Below are 16,855 nucleotides of genomic sequence, written 5' to 3'. Positions count from 1 at the left end.
TCAACACGGAGGGCTGGTTTGGTCCTATTAACACGTAGTGCAGTTCTGATTCCTCCTCTTTGCTGTGCTGTAGACACAGCTCAGGCCTGGGCTTTGACACCAACACACACACACAAGCTCCCCCTTGTGTGTGCATCACCATCACTCGCCCGCTCGAGCATACACGTGCCACTCCTCTCGGACTCGTCGCACAGAGCCACGAGAACCCAGGAGTCTGGACTCCACGTGCCTCTTGCTCTAAGCCTGCCTAGGTCCTAGGCCTGCTCAGACCCAGGAGTCCGGGGACTCTCGCTCCGACTTTGCCTCTTCTACTGCCTTCGCCAGTTGTCACATGGCGCATTAGCAAATCTCTCCCCCAGCCTTGGCCGCAGCTGAACACTTGTTGCCGGCTTGTTTTCTCCGGCAGCTGGAGGAGACGTTTTCCTGCTGCCCAGAAGGAGCTGGACAGGCCGAGACCCTCAGTTCTGCCAAGGGAAGCAGGTGTCAATTCGTGCAGCTGGGCCCGAGGTGCTCGGCCTGAGATTGCTGACAGCCAACTCGAGTGCACCTAGCCAGGTGGCCACTGCCCAAGTGTTTGTTTTGTGTTTGTTGTTGTTGTTTTCATTTTTTTCATGGTTAGGGCTCTCTCATCACTCAAGAACTGGTGTAACAAACTAGAATTTCCAAACACGGAGAGGGCTGAATGTCACTTTTCACTTACTTTACATGAGAATTAACAGAAAATGGTGCACAAAATCAAAGTTTAACTGCAGCATACAAACTTATTTACAAAACACAACTAATGTCACTGATTACTGTGGACAAGTAACACCTTAACAAAAAAGTCCTAAAGTAGTTGTTTTACGTTACAAAACCAGGATGTACAAAGGTTTTTGATTTCTGTGTTTCCCTACAGGGGTAGCTCAATGGTTTGAGTACTAGCCTGCTAACCCCAGGGCTGTGAGCCTAGCCTCTTGAGGGGCCATTTAGGGACCTTGTGCAAATAGAATAAAAAAGGAAGGGATGATACTTGGTCCTGCCAAAAGGGCAGGGGACTGGACTCGTTAACTTCCTGAGGTCCCTTCCAGCTCTATGAGATGTGCCTTGCCATGTATTTCAATAATTGCGGGGGGGAACCCAGCAAACAAAAATCACCTCTGGGTACCAGTTGGGCACAGAGAAGGTAATTATATGGAAACCTGTTTTGCTGGTGACTGAAGAACTCTTTGTTCTTCAAAGCTGACAGGCACTTCTGGAAGTGTATGTTCCCATCAGCTACTCTTCCTTCCCAGACTGAACAATACCAATCCAGTAAACAAGAAGTCAGATACAGGGTGGATGTCTGTTCAAATAAAAGCCTTAGCTAGGGGTCTTGATTCCTGTTCGTTTTGTGTAAAGCCAAGTGTCCCAAAGGCTTCCTGACAGACGAAGTTATTTAGCTATTAGAAATGTCAACTGAAATAACTCCCTTCTTTACCAGTATATGTTGTTTGCTCACTGCTGTTTTGCTGGTTTGTCTGTAACAGGCACTGGCTCTAGGCCAGCCCAGGGGTCCTCAAGCATTGAAGGTCTGTATTAGTTTTCCCGATCCTCAGACACTCTTTTCTCTCTGCCATGCACTGCACCAAATGGAGCAGATGTCCTGGGCGATCCTTGGTAGTGTCTCTGGTAGCCCCCTGGCAGGGACTCATACTGCTGCAGGTGGTGTGGTGGACGCTGCTGGACCGCAGCTGGGGAGATGCTGCCGTAGGGAGCCGAGAACGTGGGGCTGGGGCAGTGCGGCTGACATGGGCTGTCACCCCGAGGGACGGGCTCCCGAACCACCGCTGCCATGGAAGTTGTATCCGCAGGGGAAGTAGGGCCGAGGCTGGTGGCCCTAGGGCAGCATGTGACAGGGGCTTCATAGCCCCACAGGGAAGGCAGCACTGGGCCCCTGCCGCCGGAGGGAGGGCTCCAAAACCCACCACCCCAGGACCCCCACCCAGCTACACGGGCATGGCGGGGGCAGAAGCTCTGCCAGGGCAGGGCTCCAGTGCAGCAGCCTCAGAGCCCAGACCGAGCTGGGAAATGAAAACTGCACAATGGCCCCTGGAATCGGACGGGGCTTCTGGGCACAGCTAGAGAAATCAATCCAAATCTGGGATTTCTTCTCACTACGGCAAATCCAACCACCCCCACAGCACCTCTGCAAGCCCACTGGCCAGCCAGCAGCCACACGAACAAACCCACTGGCTTTGCAACTGCTGCACCAGCCCAGCCCAGCAACCCCCAATGCAGGTGAGAAGCTCTTAAGCCTGTTTCACCAACACCACACAGATTCTTCCAGACCCCAAAGGGCCCAGCCCCAGACCCTGGTCAATATAGACTTGGATCTTCCCGAAAACAACATGCATGCCCAAATCCTTTAGATCTAAATAGCTAAGGGTTTGTTAATACAAAAGAAAGGTTAGAAAGAAGAATTGCTAAGACGATACTTTACATCCATTAATTACAGAGAGGTGGCCATGTTCATCTGTGCTTCAACAAAACAAAACAGCAGACTTTAAAGACTAAGAAAATGATTTGTTTGGTGATGAGCTTTCTTGGGACAGACCCACTTCATCAGCTCAATCTCATTTCCAGTACAGACTGACATTTATAAAAACTGACACAGGGGGATGAGGGGCAGGGGGCATTAACTGTCCTGCCTGAGATAATTACAAGCATCAAAGGAAGGGAAGCAGACTTTGTAACGCATCAGGTAACTGATGTCTCTGTTCATACCGGGTGCTAATGTGTTGAATTTCTCACAAATTTCTCACTCTAATCTGTTTTTAAATTCTTTTTGCTCCAGGACACAAATTCCCAGGTCTTTAACAGAATAGCCCATTCCAATGAAGTGTTCACTGACCGGCTTATGTATATTGAGTTTCTTGATGTCTGCTCTGTGTCCATTTATTCTTTGGCAAAGGTTTTGCCCAGTCTATCCAATGTACATAGTGGCAGGGCATTGTTGGCACCTAATGGCATGTATAATGTTGCTCAAAGTGCATGAGAATGTGCCTTTGATCATGTAACTAACATGGTTAGGTCCAGTAATGGTATCCCCAGAATACATATGTGGACAAAGTTGGCAGTGGGGTTTGTTGCAAGGAAAAGTTCCAGCATTAGTATTACTGTGGTGTAGCCTGTGATTGCTGGTGAGAATCTTTCTTAGGTTAGGAGATTTATATTTACAAAAAAAAAAAAATTGGAGATACACATCTCCTAGAGCTGGAAGGGACCTCAGGAGGTCATCTAGTCCAGTCCCCTGCCCTCTTGGCAGGACCAAGCACCATCCCTGGTATCTATTTGCCCCAGTCCCTAATGGCCTCCTCAAAGATTGAGCCCACAGCCCTAGGTTTATCAGGCTAATGCACTAATCACTGAGATAAGCCTCCACATAGGCTGTCAATAGGAGAGAACAGGAGTGTCACCTAAGGCCCTCTGGAATGTAGCATCATGATCTAGAATAGGTTGTAGGTTTTTCATGCTGTGTTGCAGGGGTGTGAGTTGGGGGCATAGGTAATGACAAGTGATGTTCTCTTATTAATCTTCTGGGGCGTAACTTGAAGTAGCTGGTCTCAGTATTCGTCTGGCCCGGTGGATAGTTCAGTTTTATAAGTGTTTGGTAGAGGTCTTGTAGTTTTCAGTCTATGTCAGTAGGATCACAGCAGATGTGATTGTATCCAAGGGCTTGGCTATAGACGATGGATTGCATGGTGTGTGCTGGATGGAAGCAGGAGGCATGTAGGTAAGTGTAGCAGTCAGTGGGTTTCCTGTAGACAGTGCTGTCGATGTGGCCATCAGTGATTTGTACCGTGGTATCCACAAAATGTATTTCTCATGTGGAATAGTCCAGGTTGAGCTTGATGGTAGGATGCAGGTTGTTAATCTCTGTGGAATTCTTCCGGAGTCTCTTTACTGTGCGGCCAAATGATAAAGCTGTCAGCGACGTAGCATAAGTAAAGGAGGGGCCACAAGGGATAAGAGCTGAGGAATCATGGTTCTAAGTCGCCATAAAAATGTCTGCATGCTGTGGGGCCATGCGAGTGGCAAGTGGGAGGATGCTGGGTATCCGATTTCAACTCCTTTGCTCCGTCCAGGTCACCTGACCAGTGGGCTGCATTCCACTGACAAGTCCCAAGCATCTGGGATGTGGATTTGGTGTCTGAGCACCTGGTTTCCACCTTCTTGTTCAGCCCAACATCCTGGCTGGGGCTGAGTTCACACCCCCTATTGTGAAGCTCAGCAGTGAAACATTTTCTAACCCAGCTGCAGAGCTAAACGCTGTAACTTTACCCACAAACATGACACAGACACACAAGTAGCACACACAGATTTGGGGCATCATTAGCTTTCATTAGACACCTCACACAGCCCACCCTCCCCATCACAACATTTGGGGCCCATAGCCACACTGGGTATTAAAATGGCTTCCAGACCCAATATAAAAATCCAGTCACGTGACAGCCCCCCCCCCACCCCAAAACCAACCGCAGACCAGCCTGAGTTGCTGCTGGTACTCAGGTTAGCTTGGCCTTGGGTGTGTCTGTGTGTGCTCCAGTCACACCTCCCGCCTGCAGCGTGTGAGTGGGCGGGGAAGCAGCCCGAGCAGCTGGCTGGGAAATCAGCCCCTCAGCCTCTCAAGCTGCCCCCTTTCACCAGGGCAAAATTCCCGCAGGAAAAGGAAAAGAGCCCTTCAAAAAGAGCCACGGGGGCGGGGGAGAGGCGCACAGCCCTGGCTTCACTGGGAGGGATGTGTGTGGCCCTGGCCTGGCTGGGAAGAGCTGGGGGGATGTGTACGGCCATGGCCTGGCTGGGGAGAGCTGGGGGAACATGCACAGCCCTGGCCTGGCCGGGGAGAGCTGGGGGAACGTGCACGGCCCTGGCCTGGCTGGGAAGAGCTGGGGGAACGTGCACGGCCCTGGCCTGGCTGGGAAGAGCTGGGGGAACGTGCACGGCCCTGGCCTGGCTGGGAAGAGCTGGGGGGACGTGCAGGGCCCTGGCCTGGCTGGGGAGAGCTGGGGGAACGTGCACGGCCCTGGTCTGGCTGGGAAGAGCTGGGGGAACGTGCACGGCCCTGGCCTGGCTGGGAAGAGCTGGGGGGACGTGCAGGGCCCTGGCCTGGCCGGGGAGAGCTGGGGGAACGTGCACGGCCCTGGCCTGGCTGGGAAGAGCTGGGGGAACGTGCACGGCCCTGGCCTGGCAGGGGAGAGCTGGGGGAACGTGCATGGCCCTGGCCTGGCTGGGGAGAGCTCGGGGGATATGCACGGCCCTGGCCTGGCTGGGAAGAGCTGGGGGAACGTGCAGGGCCCTGGCCTGGTCGGGGAGAGCTGGGGGAACGTGCACGGCCCTGGGCTGGCCGGGGAGAGCTGGGGGAATGTGCACGGCCCTGGCCTGGCTGGGGAGAGCTGGGGGGATGTGCAGGGCCCTGGCCTGGCCAGGGAGAGCTCAGGGGACGCACAGGGCCCTAGCCTGGCTGGGGAGAGCTGAGGGAGACATGCAGGGCCCTGGCCTGGCCGGGGAGAGCTGGGGGGACATGCAGGGCCCTGGCCTGGCCGGGAAGAGCTGGGGGGACGCGCAGGGCCCTGGCCTGGCCGGGGAGAGTTGGGGGGATGTGCAGGGCCCTGGCCTGGCTGGGAAGAGCTGGGGGAACGTGCACGGCCCTGGCCTGGCTGGGAAGAGCTGGGGGAACGTGCACGGCCCTGGCCTGGCTGGGAAGAGCTGGGGGGACGTGCAGGGCCCTGGCCTGGCCGGGGAGAGCTGGGGGAACGTGCACGGCCCTGGCCTGGCTGGGAAGAGCTGGGGGAACGTGCACGGCCCTGGCCTGGCAGGGGAGAGCTGGGGGAACGTGCATGGCCCTGGCCTGGCTGGGGAGAGCTGGGGGGATATGCACGGCCCTGGCCTGTCTGGGAAGAGCTGGGGGAACGTGCAGGGCCCTGGCCTGGCCGGGGAGAGCTGGGGGAACGTGCACGGCCCTGGGCTGGCCGGGGAGAGCTGGGGGAACGTGCACGGCCCTGGCCTGGCTGGGGAGAGCTGGGGGGATGTGCAGGGCCCTGGCCTGGCCAGGGAGAGCTCAGGGGACGCACAGGGCCCTAGCCTGGCTGGGGAGAGCTGAGGGAGACATGCAGGGCCCTGGCCTGGCCGGGGAGAGCTGGGGGGACATGCAGGGCCCTGGCCTGGCCAGGAAGAGCTGGGGGGACGCGCAGGGCCCTGGCCTGGCCGGGGAGAGCTGGGGGGATGTGCAGGGCCCTGGCCTGGCCGGGGAGAGCTCAGGGGACGCACAGGGCCCTAGCCTGGCTGGGGAGAGCTGAGGGGGCGCGCTTGGCCCTAGCCTGGCTGGGGAGAGCTCTGGAGACACTCAGGGCCCCAGCCTGGCTGGAGAGAGCTGCAAGGGGCGTGCAAGGCCCTGGCCTGGCTGGGGAGAGCTGGGGGTGTTATGCAAGGCCCTGGCCTGGCTGGGGAGATCTGGGGGGGATGCGCACAGCCCTGGACTGGCTGGGGAGAGCTGGGGAGACGTGTATAATTGCAAAGTAAAAAAACACTTTCCTGATTATTTCGATAAATGGTGAACATCTAAAAGCCCAACAATGAACAACTGGTATCTAAATAGCAAACGATATGTGATCTCAAAAGGTTGGCTAATGCTGCCTTTAATCTGTGAAGTGCATTCTGGGATATGATGCTCTACCTGTGTTTTCATTGTGTTGCTAATGAAGTCTTGATTTTGAAAAGGAAGAGGGAGCTTGCGGCGTTCCTGCTGTGAAGGGCAACATGCATTTTAGGAAAGAAAACAGAAAAGTCTACTTGGCCTGATTGGGAGTGAGAGTCAGGAAGACAGAGGTACAAACATGCACATATAAAGTGTGAGGAAATAGAATATGTGAAAAGTTTGTGAACATCCTGTAGTAACCACGTATCTCATTACAAATCAGTGTGTGCGCTGTTCTTAAACAGGGGTTACCAAAACTCTGGTTTGCTGTTCTTTATTAAGGACCGTCGCGTGTTCTCGTGCGTTGCAGCTCTTGAATTATTGACCTTTCTCCTAAATTTGAAAAGAATGGCTCTTCTTGCTTTTGCATTGCTGCGCCCTGGCCTAACACAAACGAGAGCAGACCAGGCTTTCAGCATGGCAAGTTCCAGGCTCAGACCTGGCTAATGACACTGTGCTGAAGTCTGGCCTAATGCAGAGGCTCCAGGGGAGACGATACCAGTACTGTGGGCAGTATGCCCTTTGCTGTCCTGTCGCCGCTAACAGAGACATGTAATTGCTCCGCCCTTCCAACTGCCTGTGTGCTCATGGCACCGGTTTGAAGCAGAATTGACAGAGCACAAGATGCAAAACAAGGCTAATGGCCCATGACGCCTGTTTAGTGCAGGTATAATGCCATGTGCATGAGGCCAAATGAAGATTCTCTTCCAAACAACAAACCCACTTGCCAGGACTGAGGAGAGGGGACCTGGAGATGTCTCTAGATACAGATCTCATGAAAATGCCTTTAAAATCTATTCCCTGATGACCAGCAAATCCGTATCCTCTCAGCTTCCATCAAAGCTGATGTGTTGCAATTATCGGTCTCCTGGGAGTCTCGGCCAACCTGTCGCACTGTCGGAAAGCAGAGACTTTCACTTTACTTCAGGGTCAACCTTTCAAAAGAGTTTGGGGGGAATGAGAGATTAGCAAAGGAGATGAACCCCACGAACCCACTTCCAGGAGGAGAGGGGATTCCTGGTGCGTACGTCTCCACACCCAGCCCAGGGACCGTTCTGGGAGAACACTACAGCCAGCCACCAGCCACAGTACAGAGTAACTGGAGGAAATGACAAGGCCCATGTGATGCAGGAGCTCAGCCTCGGTGCTCAGACAGGCACCTCTGTGAGTGGAGGACACATGGGAGGGATGCAGTAGGGCATAAACAGGACCTGGTCCTTGAGATGGGGCAGCAAGTGAGCAGTAGCTAGAGGGGTCAGCCCTGGCAACATGCACCCTTCTGCTGCAGCCGTTTTCAAATGGTGGATCGGCCCCACTTTCACCAGGGCTGGCTGAGACTTGCTGGCACCCAGGGCTGAAGCCTAAGCCCCACTGCCCAGGGCAAAAACCTGAGGGCTTCAGTGTGTGCTGCAGGTTCCTTGCCTGAGACTTGAGCTGCTGAGCTTCCGCTTTGGCCCGCTGACTGGAGCTCCTCGTGGGGCTCAGGCCTTGGTCCCCAGCTGCAGTGCTGGCTGTTGCAGCTGGAAGTCTCTGGGTGTGGTTGGAGTTGCTGCTGGCTCTGGGGCAGATGGCTGCAGTACTGGCTGTTTGTGCTTGGAGGTCTCCGTGTGCAGTTGGACTTGCTCCTGCCCCTGGGGGCTGCTGGATGTGGTACTGCCTGTTGCAGTTGGAGGTCTCCAAGTTGCTCCCGCCCTTGCTGGGTGCAGGGGCACCTGTTGCAGCTGGAGGTCTCTAGCTGGGGTCAGAGTTGCTCCTGGGGGCTGCTGGATGCAGTAGCGCCCATTCTGCCGGGAGGTCTCCAAGCGGGGAGCAGTTGCTCCCGCCCCAGGGGGCTGCTGGGTGTGGCACTTGCTGTTGTGGCTGGACGTCTCCGGGCGGGATTGGGGTTGCTCCTGCCCCTGGGCACTCCCTTGTCTGTTACTCCCTTGCCAGGCGGGGGCCATGCACGCTCACAGCCCTACCTCCTCCCCCCAGCCAGTTCCCTGCCTGGCTTGTGCTGAGCATGCTCGGGACCACTGCCGGAGCTGCCTGGCCTCCTCCCGCCCCTCAGCCGGCTGTGTCCTCCAGCCCGGGGCTGCCCAGCTGCACACGCTGTTTCGCTTTGGCCTCACATTAGCCACCAGCCCAGACCTGCCAGCGGGCGCAGAGCACAGCAGGGGCTCTCCCAGCTGCACAGCTCCCACCAGCGCATCGGGCCCCTCCTCCTCATTTCCCTGGGCCCCCGCAGGGCAGCCCGCCAGGAGCGCTGTCCTTCTCTGCCAGTGCTCAGAGGCCTGGGCCAGCTGTGCGGCTGACGCCTTTGCTCCTCTCTCGCAAGGGAGCGTGCAGCAGACGGGGCTGTCTGCCCCAGTGCCAGGCTCGCACTGGAGTGAAGTGTCCCAAGGCCCAGGGCCACCACCACCCTCGCTGCCTTCGCTCCCGCTCCTCTGCCCTCATCTCCAGAGCAGCACCCAAGCCGTGCTCACTGCCCACAGTTCTCCCCCAGGAGAGGGCACGCGAGACCGAACTGCGCAGGACACACGATTTGCACGTTTTTGCACCAGGCAGGCCGGGTGCAGAGCTGGGGGGAGGCGGCAGCAAACTGAGCTCTGCTCCCACCGCCTGGCACTCAGCCTGCACCGTCCCCTTGTGCAGCCACTGCAAGCCCTGGCGTGTAACCGGCCTGCTCCCATGAGGGGTGCGGAGAGACGCCTCACTGCATCTCCCAGCACCCTCTGCCGAAAGGCACTGCCGGGGGAGGGGCGCACTTCTCGGCCGCGCAGGGGGGAATGAGGAGGGTGTGAAACTGTTTCACGCGTTGTCTGGGGAAGGGAGTTATCTGAACGGCAGGACTGGCTCCAGCTAATGCGGAGAGGCAGCTGCCGAGGGAGAGGTGGCCACGCGGTCCCTGGCATTTGGCAGGAGGTTTCTCTTTCCTGGCAGGCATCTGCCTCTTCCCAAGTTAACTTCAAAGTCAGGCATTATGCCGTGCTCTGGAGAAGCCTGTTTAACCCCCTCCTTGCCAGTCCCTCATCCACCTGGCCAGGATCTCTTAATTGTAATTCACTGTCTTGTTAGGACGTTACCTGCTGGCATGTGCCGAGCCAGGCAGCTGCATTATTGTACCTGGGAAAATCTGCTCCACTTAGGAGCACAGCAGGAGCCAGTCTAGTTAATGCTTCGTCTCATAACTGGGAGATAACAAACATGTCCCCTGCACAGGGTAATTATGCAGAGAACGGTGGGCAGAAGTGCCGGGAAGAAGAGGCGTTGCAGAGACTGCCTTGGGCCTGAGGTTTGCTGCTTCCACCTGGGGCCAGAAATCAGAGGAGAGAGAGCGAGAGACGCCTCTTTACCTTCCCTAAGCAGCACAGGCCCACGGACGCTCAGCACCGAATAAATAAAGTGCTCGGCTTTAAGGTGCTACAGGACGGCTTGTTGGTTGCGTGTGCAGCTCCAGACTAAGACGGCTGCCCCGCTGGGACCCAGTGCTCCTGGGGACAGGCTGGACCAGGCAGCAGGAGAACGTGTCTCAGGAGAGACTCAGCCCCGCTGCGTGGGACTTTAAAGGATGCCACGTAGAACTGCCACAAGTGGCAGCCTGGGCAGTGGGTAATGCAGGCAAGGGAAGGCACAGCCCCCCCAAAATCGCCTGCACTCCCCACTGCCAGGGAGGGCTGGAGCCAGGGCACGGCAGCCCCGGCCCTCCAGGTGGCCAGGAGGGATCAGGCTGGGACTGGGCAGTGCTTGGCTCAGTGAAGGGCAGGAGTTACTGCAGGGGCAGAGCCTCAGGGCGGAAGGGGCGGGGCTGGGGTTTGCCTTCCTCAGCTGTGCCTTCACCGGCCGCCCACGAGTGCCAGCCTGCAGGGTGTGACCAAGGGCTCGCTGGTTACGGACCAGAACTGCTGCCCTTTCCCGCCCTAGGTGAGCCTGTGCCAGGGACGGACGGTCACCCCTCACTCAGCTCATTTGCATTTCACCCGCCTACAAAGGACCCCCTCTCTGCAAGCTGGGTCCCCAAAGGCCTGGTCTTTGTGGGAAAAGTCATGCCAGGTTAACTAAGCTGGGCTGAAAGTACTTTAGTGATGCCCCCAATGCAACACACACGACCTCATTTAACTCTTACAGATGTTTCATTTAATCTGATAATTATGAATGTGATTTAAAGTGATTTGCAAAAGAGTGAACTACCCTGAACTGGGACTGACCCCAAATTAGTTAAACTGGAGGGACTGTTATTGTTTGTTCTTCTGTACCACTTGGGAATTCTCAGGGTGGAGCAGGCCCCTGTAGTGCCAGGAGCTGTACATTTCTCTTGCTAGTAGACACATTATGGTAACTCCTTGCCCCCCATCACAGAGCAGGCCCCTGTTGTGCCAGGTGCTCTGCAATGCTATGGCTGTTGGCTGTATTACGCCAGCTCCTTGCTTGTCATGGAGCCAGACCCCGATATTGTACATTTCTGTAGCTATTAGATGTATTACGGTAGCACCTCATCTCTTCTGCTGGAGCTGGATTGGTTGTGCCAGGCTCTGTACATTTCCATGGCTATTAGGTGTATTGCGGTAGCACCTCACCCCGGGTGGTGCAACAGGCCCTGCTGTGCTAGGCCCTATATGTTGCTGGGTGCATCACGGCGGCCCCGCGCCCCTCGCCATGGCAAGGGATGAGGGACTGCGCCAGAAGGGAGGCCATCACAAGGCGTTCGCTAGCCCCGTTGCTCATCAGCCTGCTGAGCTGATGGGGTGAACTAGGCAACAGTCAGTGACAATGAAACAGCTCAGTAGGCAGGTGTCATGCTCTGATCCACGCACGGCACCGCCTGCTGCAGGGAAGCAAGGGCTTGCGGCGAGCAGACCTCTGGATCCTGTGTTTCTGATCGCCGCAGAGACTGGTACACGCGGCTCCAGCCAGTAGGAACCCTGAGCTCAGCCACAGAGACTGGTACACGCGGCTCCAGCCAATGGGATCCCCAGTCTCAGGCGCAGAGACTGGTACACGTAGCCTGGACCCAACACAATCTCAGCCACAGAGACTGGTGGACACAGCTCCAGCCAATGGGATCCCCAGTCTCAGGCACAGAGATTGGTACGTGCAGCCTGGACCCAACAGATCTCAGCCACAGAGACTGGTACACGCAGCTCCAGCCAATGGGATCCCCAGTCTCAGGCACAGAGACAGTACACACAGCTACAGCTAATGGGAACCCCAATCAGCCGCAGAGACTGGTACACGTAGCCTGGGCCCAAGAAGAGCCCTGGTCTCCACCGTCATATTATTAACACTAACCAGCCTGTGGCTGCCTGAGCCAGTTCTGCAGCTTCTGTGCTTGCCACAGTTCTGCAGGTGGGAGGCATTTCAGCTACTCTTTGCCAGACTAGTGACCCCAGCCTGTAATAACCCTTCCTGGGACATGGAACTCCCTCCTGAGCAGTCTCATTTGCAGGCCCCTTTCGACTTCTTCCCTGTGCCTCCCCCTGCCAGCTGACACAGCTCCTTGGCCAAGCAGCTTCTGCCTCTGGGGGGCTGGGTTTGGTTTCTTGGCAATTATCCCACCTGGGATATTCCGGGCCAGGACATGCACCCTGTCCTGCAGGATGCTCTGCTTCCAAGAATGGCCAGCTCGGTGCAAGGCAGGATCCTCAACCCTGACAGGAGACGCCCCTGCTCCCTCCCCAGCAGCAACATGGGTGTGCTTGGTGGTTTGTCAGGCCATATTTTCCCCCCAGGCGGAGACACTGTCACTGAATAACAAGCCTGAGACAAAGTGTGTGGCTCAGGGCCCCGACTGCCTGCCAACAGGAAATGCAGAGGCTGTGCTGAGGTGACTCCTCAGGCCCTTATTCAAACACCCACCCACCCTGGGTCTCCCTCGTTTCCTCCCAAACCAGGGGCTTGGGTGCAGTCACTCCAGAGTTACACACATGTAACCAGAGGGGCTTGGGTGGTGTCACTCCATATTTTTACACATTTAACCAGACAGACTTGAATGGAATCATTTCAGATTTACACAAGTGTAACCGGATGAGCTTGAACAGAGTCACTCCAGGGTTACACATGTTAACCAGAGGGACTTGGATGGTGTCACTCCAGAGTTACACAGGTGCAACGAGGGGGCTTAGCTAGAGTCCCTCCCGATTTATACAGGTGTAACCAGAGGGACTTGGATGGTGCCACTCCACATTTACACATTTAACCAGACAGACTTAGGTGGAGTCACTTCAGATTTACACAAGTGTACCAGATGTAACCAGAGATGCTTGGACAGACTCCCTCCAGATTTACTCATGTGTAACCAGAGATGGTTGCACAGAGACATTCCGTGTTTGCACAAGTGTAGCCAGAGGTGCTTGGATAGAGTCACTCAATTTACACACATGTAACGAAGGGGCTTGGATGGAATCACTCCAGATTTACACAACTGTAAAGTAGTAACAGAGGTTGCCATGTTAGTCTGTATTCTATCAAAACAAACCAGCTGTCATGTAGCACTTTAAAGACTAACAAAATTTATTAGGTGATGAGCTTTCACGGGACAGACCCACTTCTTCAGAAGCTTGGATGGAGTCACTCCCTATATACATACATGTAACCAGACCGGCGTGGATGGAGTCACTCCAGATGTACATGAGTGTAACCGGCGGGGCTTGGATAGAGTCACTCCCAAATTACACAAGTATAACCAGAGGGGTTCGGATGGATTCCCTCTAGATTTATACATGTGTAACTGGGTGGGCTTGGTTGGAGTCACTTCCTGTTTATACACGTGTAACCAGAGTGGCTTGGATGGAGTCACTCCTGTTTTATCCCAGGTTACACTCATGTACTGCCATCAATGGGAGAATGTTCGGAAATCAGGTCATTGCACTCGATCGACACCCGGTGGATCAGTCCCTGCCGGGTGGGTCCCCATCGTAGGAAAGACAGACCCTGAGATAGAGCTGGGAGTCATGGGGTTCAGGGGTCCCCCTGCACTGCACCCCGTCCGCTGGCAGGAGTGACTCTCACTCAGCACGTACAACAGGCGGTTTATTAGGCAACAGATGCCCGGTTTCTCACAGAAGCGACAGTACAGCAGCCAGAGACAGTCCTTCCAACCCGTCCTGGGGGGAAGACCCTGAGGGGTGCCCCTCTGGGGTGTAGCTTCCCCCCTCCTCAGGCTGGCTGCCTTCCAGCTCCCTCTCCCCCACCTTCCAGCCTCTAACTGCCGCCCAACCCCCGATTCAAAATCAGCTCGGCTCCTCCCTCCTCTTTGTTCAGGGCAGAGGTGTTACCTGCCAGCCTGGGTTATAGCCCCAGGGTCATCCTTAGCCACTGGGAGCTGCTCTGCTTGTCTGTCACACATCCAGCCTGAGTCTCACACATGCACCCCCGCCACTCCACCACATCTCTCCCCACCTTCCAGACCGAACTGAGCGGGGTCACTTAGCCAGTGACCTGGGGAAGTTCGGGGCCCTCCCTGCGTGACAGGGCATCGGCTATGGTGTTGTTGTTCCCCTTGACGTGGACCACCTCCATGTCGTAGTCCTGCAGGAGCAGCTCCACTGCAGGAGCTTGGTGTTGGCCCCTTTCATGTGATGCAGCCAGGTCAGGGGTGAGTGATCGGTGTACACGGTGAAACGCCGTCCAAACAGGTACGGCTGCAGCTTCCCCAGCGCCCACACCATGGCCAGACATTCCTTCTCTATGGCTGCGTAGTTCTGCTCCCGGGGCAGCAGCTTCTTACTCAGGTACACAATGGGGTGTTTCTCCCCTTTGTCATTCACCTGCATTAGCACCACCCCCAGCCCCACGTCTGAGGCATCAGTGAACACCAGGAAGGGCTTGTTGAAGTCTGGATTTGCCAGCACTGGGGCCCTGACCAGAGCCTCCTTCAGCGCGCAGAGGGCCTCTTGGCACTGCTCGGTCCAGACCACCTTGTCAGGCTTTCCCTTTTTACACAGCTCCGTGAGGGGGGCTGCGATGGAGCTAAAGTGGGGCACAAACCTCCGGTAGTACCCCGCCATCCCAATGAAGGCCTGGACCTGTTTCTTAGTCTGGGGTATTTGTCAGTCTCTGACAGCCTCCACTTTAGCTGGCTCTGGCTTTAAGCTGCCGCTGCCCACCTTGTGGCCCAGCTAGGTCACCTCAGCCATCCCCACCTTGCACTTCCCTTCCTTGATAGTCAGCCCGGCCTTCTGAAGTCAGTCCAGCACCTGCTTGACCTGGGACACATGGTCCTCCCACGTCTGGCTGAAGATGCAAATGTCATCCATGTAAGCCAGGGCAAAGCTCTCCATCCCTTTCAGTAGCTGGTCCACCAGACGCTGGAAGGTAGCGGGTGCCCCCTTGAAGCCGAAGGGCAGGACCAGGAACTCGCAGAGCCCCACAGGGGTGATGAAAGCCGACTTCAGCCGGGCATCTTCGTCGAATGGCACTTGCCAGTACCCCTTGGTGAGGTCTATGGTGGTGAGGTAACGGGCTTCCCCCAGCTTGTCTAAAAGGTCATCAGGCCTGGGCATGGGGTAGGCATCCAATACAGTGATGGCATTAAGCTTGCCAAAACCGAACAGAACCATCTTTTTTAGGGACTAACACCACAGGAGAGGCCCAGGGGCTGGAGGAGGGTTGGATCACCCCCAGAGCCAGCATGTCTTCAACCTCCTGCTCTATGTCCTGAGCCGTCCTCCCTGTGGCTCTGAATGGCACACACTTGATAGGGGCGTGGGTGCCTGTCTCTATTCGGTGGACAGCCAGGTCAGTGCGTCCGGGTCTGTCCGAGAACAGCTGTTGATGCGAATGCAGCACCTCCTTGATCTCCGTCTGCTGGGCAGGGGTCAGCTGGTCTGAGAGGGGAATAGACTCCAGCAAGAAGCCGGCTCCAGTCCCTGTGAGCAAATCCACCAAGGGATCATCCCCCTGCCCCTCCCAGTGCCTGCACACGGCCAGCACCAAGTTCTGTCTGTCCCAGTAAGGTTTCATCATGTTCACATGATAGACCCGGTGGCTGTGGGCCCGGTTCGTCAGTTCCACCACGTAGTTCACCTCATTCAGCTGTTTGACGACCTTGAAGGGCCCATCCCAGGCCGCTTGCAGCTTGTTCCACCGCACAGGTACAAGGACCATCACTTGATCCCCGGTGGCATAGGCTCGGGCCCGGGCGTTACGGTCATACCAGACCTTTTGCTTCCTTTGGGCCATGGAGAGGTTCTCCCTGGCCAGGCCCATGAGCTCAGTGAGTTTTTCCCGGAAGGTCAGTACATACTGTACCACTGACTCCCCTTCAGGAGAGGCCGTCCCCTCCCACTCTTCTCTGAGCAAGTCCAAGGGTCCCCGTACCCTCCTTCCGTACAGCAGCTCAAACGGGGAGAACCCCGTGGATTCCTGGGGCACCTCCCTGTATGCAAACAGCAGGTGGGGTAAGTACTTGTCCCAGTTGTGGGGGTATTGATTCATGCAGTTTTTCAGCATCTGCTTTAGAGTCCCATTGAACCTCTCCACCAGCCCATTGGTCTGCGGGTGGTCAGCTGTGGCCCAGGTGTGCGGGACCCCACACTTGTCCCACAAGCTTTGCAGTAGGGCCGACATGAAATTGGACCCCTGATCTGTGATCACCTCCTTTGGGAACCCCACTCTGCTGAAAATGGACAGCAGTGCATCCGCCACGGTGTCAGCGTCGACAGAGGTCAAGGCCACTGCTTCTGGGTATCGCGTGGCAAAATCTACCACCACCAAAATATATCTCTTCCCTGAACGTGTTGCCTTGCTGAAGGGTCCCACTATGTCCATAGCCACTTTCTGGAAAGGCTCCTCTATGATGGGCAGTGGCCTCAGGGCAGCTTTCCCCTTGTCCCGGGCCTTCCCCACCCTCTGGCAGGGATTGCAGGACAGGCAATACAGACGGACCACTGCAAAGATCCCAGGCCAAAAAAAATTCTGTAACAACCTTTCACTGCTGCGGTGGATCCCCTGGTGTCCTGCGAGCGGGATATCATGGGCTAGGTACAGCAACCTGCGCCGGTACTTTTGGGGAACCACCAGTTGCCTCTGGACCTTCCATGGCTCCGCTTTGCGTCTGGGAACTCATTCCTGGTACAGGAATCCCTTTTCCCACAGGAATCTCTCCCTGCAGCCCTCCCCCAGCTGTGGGGCTGGGCTGAGACTGGCCAGTTCCCTCAGCTTCTG

At 56.2% G+C, this 16,855-nt stretch overlaps 1 pseudogene; it reads right to left on the bottom strand.

The window, feature by feature from the left end:
- Positions 1–1,430: 1,430 nt before the first annotated feature.
- The window catches only part of LOC142025308 (M-phase-specific PLK1-interacting protein-like), a 74,320-nt pseudogene continuing 58,895 nt past the window's right edge, over positions 1,431–16,855 (bottom strand).

This window comes from Carettochelys insculpta, chromosome 22 (assembly GCF_033958435.1).
Source record: "Carettochelys insculpta isolate YL-2023 chromosome 22, ASM3395843v1, whole genome shotgun sequence".
Taxonomy (NCBI): domain Eukaryota; kingdom Metazoa; phylum Chordata; order Testudines; family Carettochelyidae; genus Carettochelys; species Carettochelys insculpta.
The sequence above is the reverse complement of the archived record's forward strand: the minus strand, read 5'-3'. Positions and strand labels throughout refer to the sequence as shown.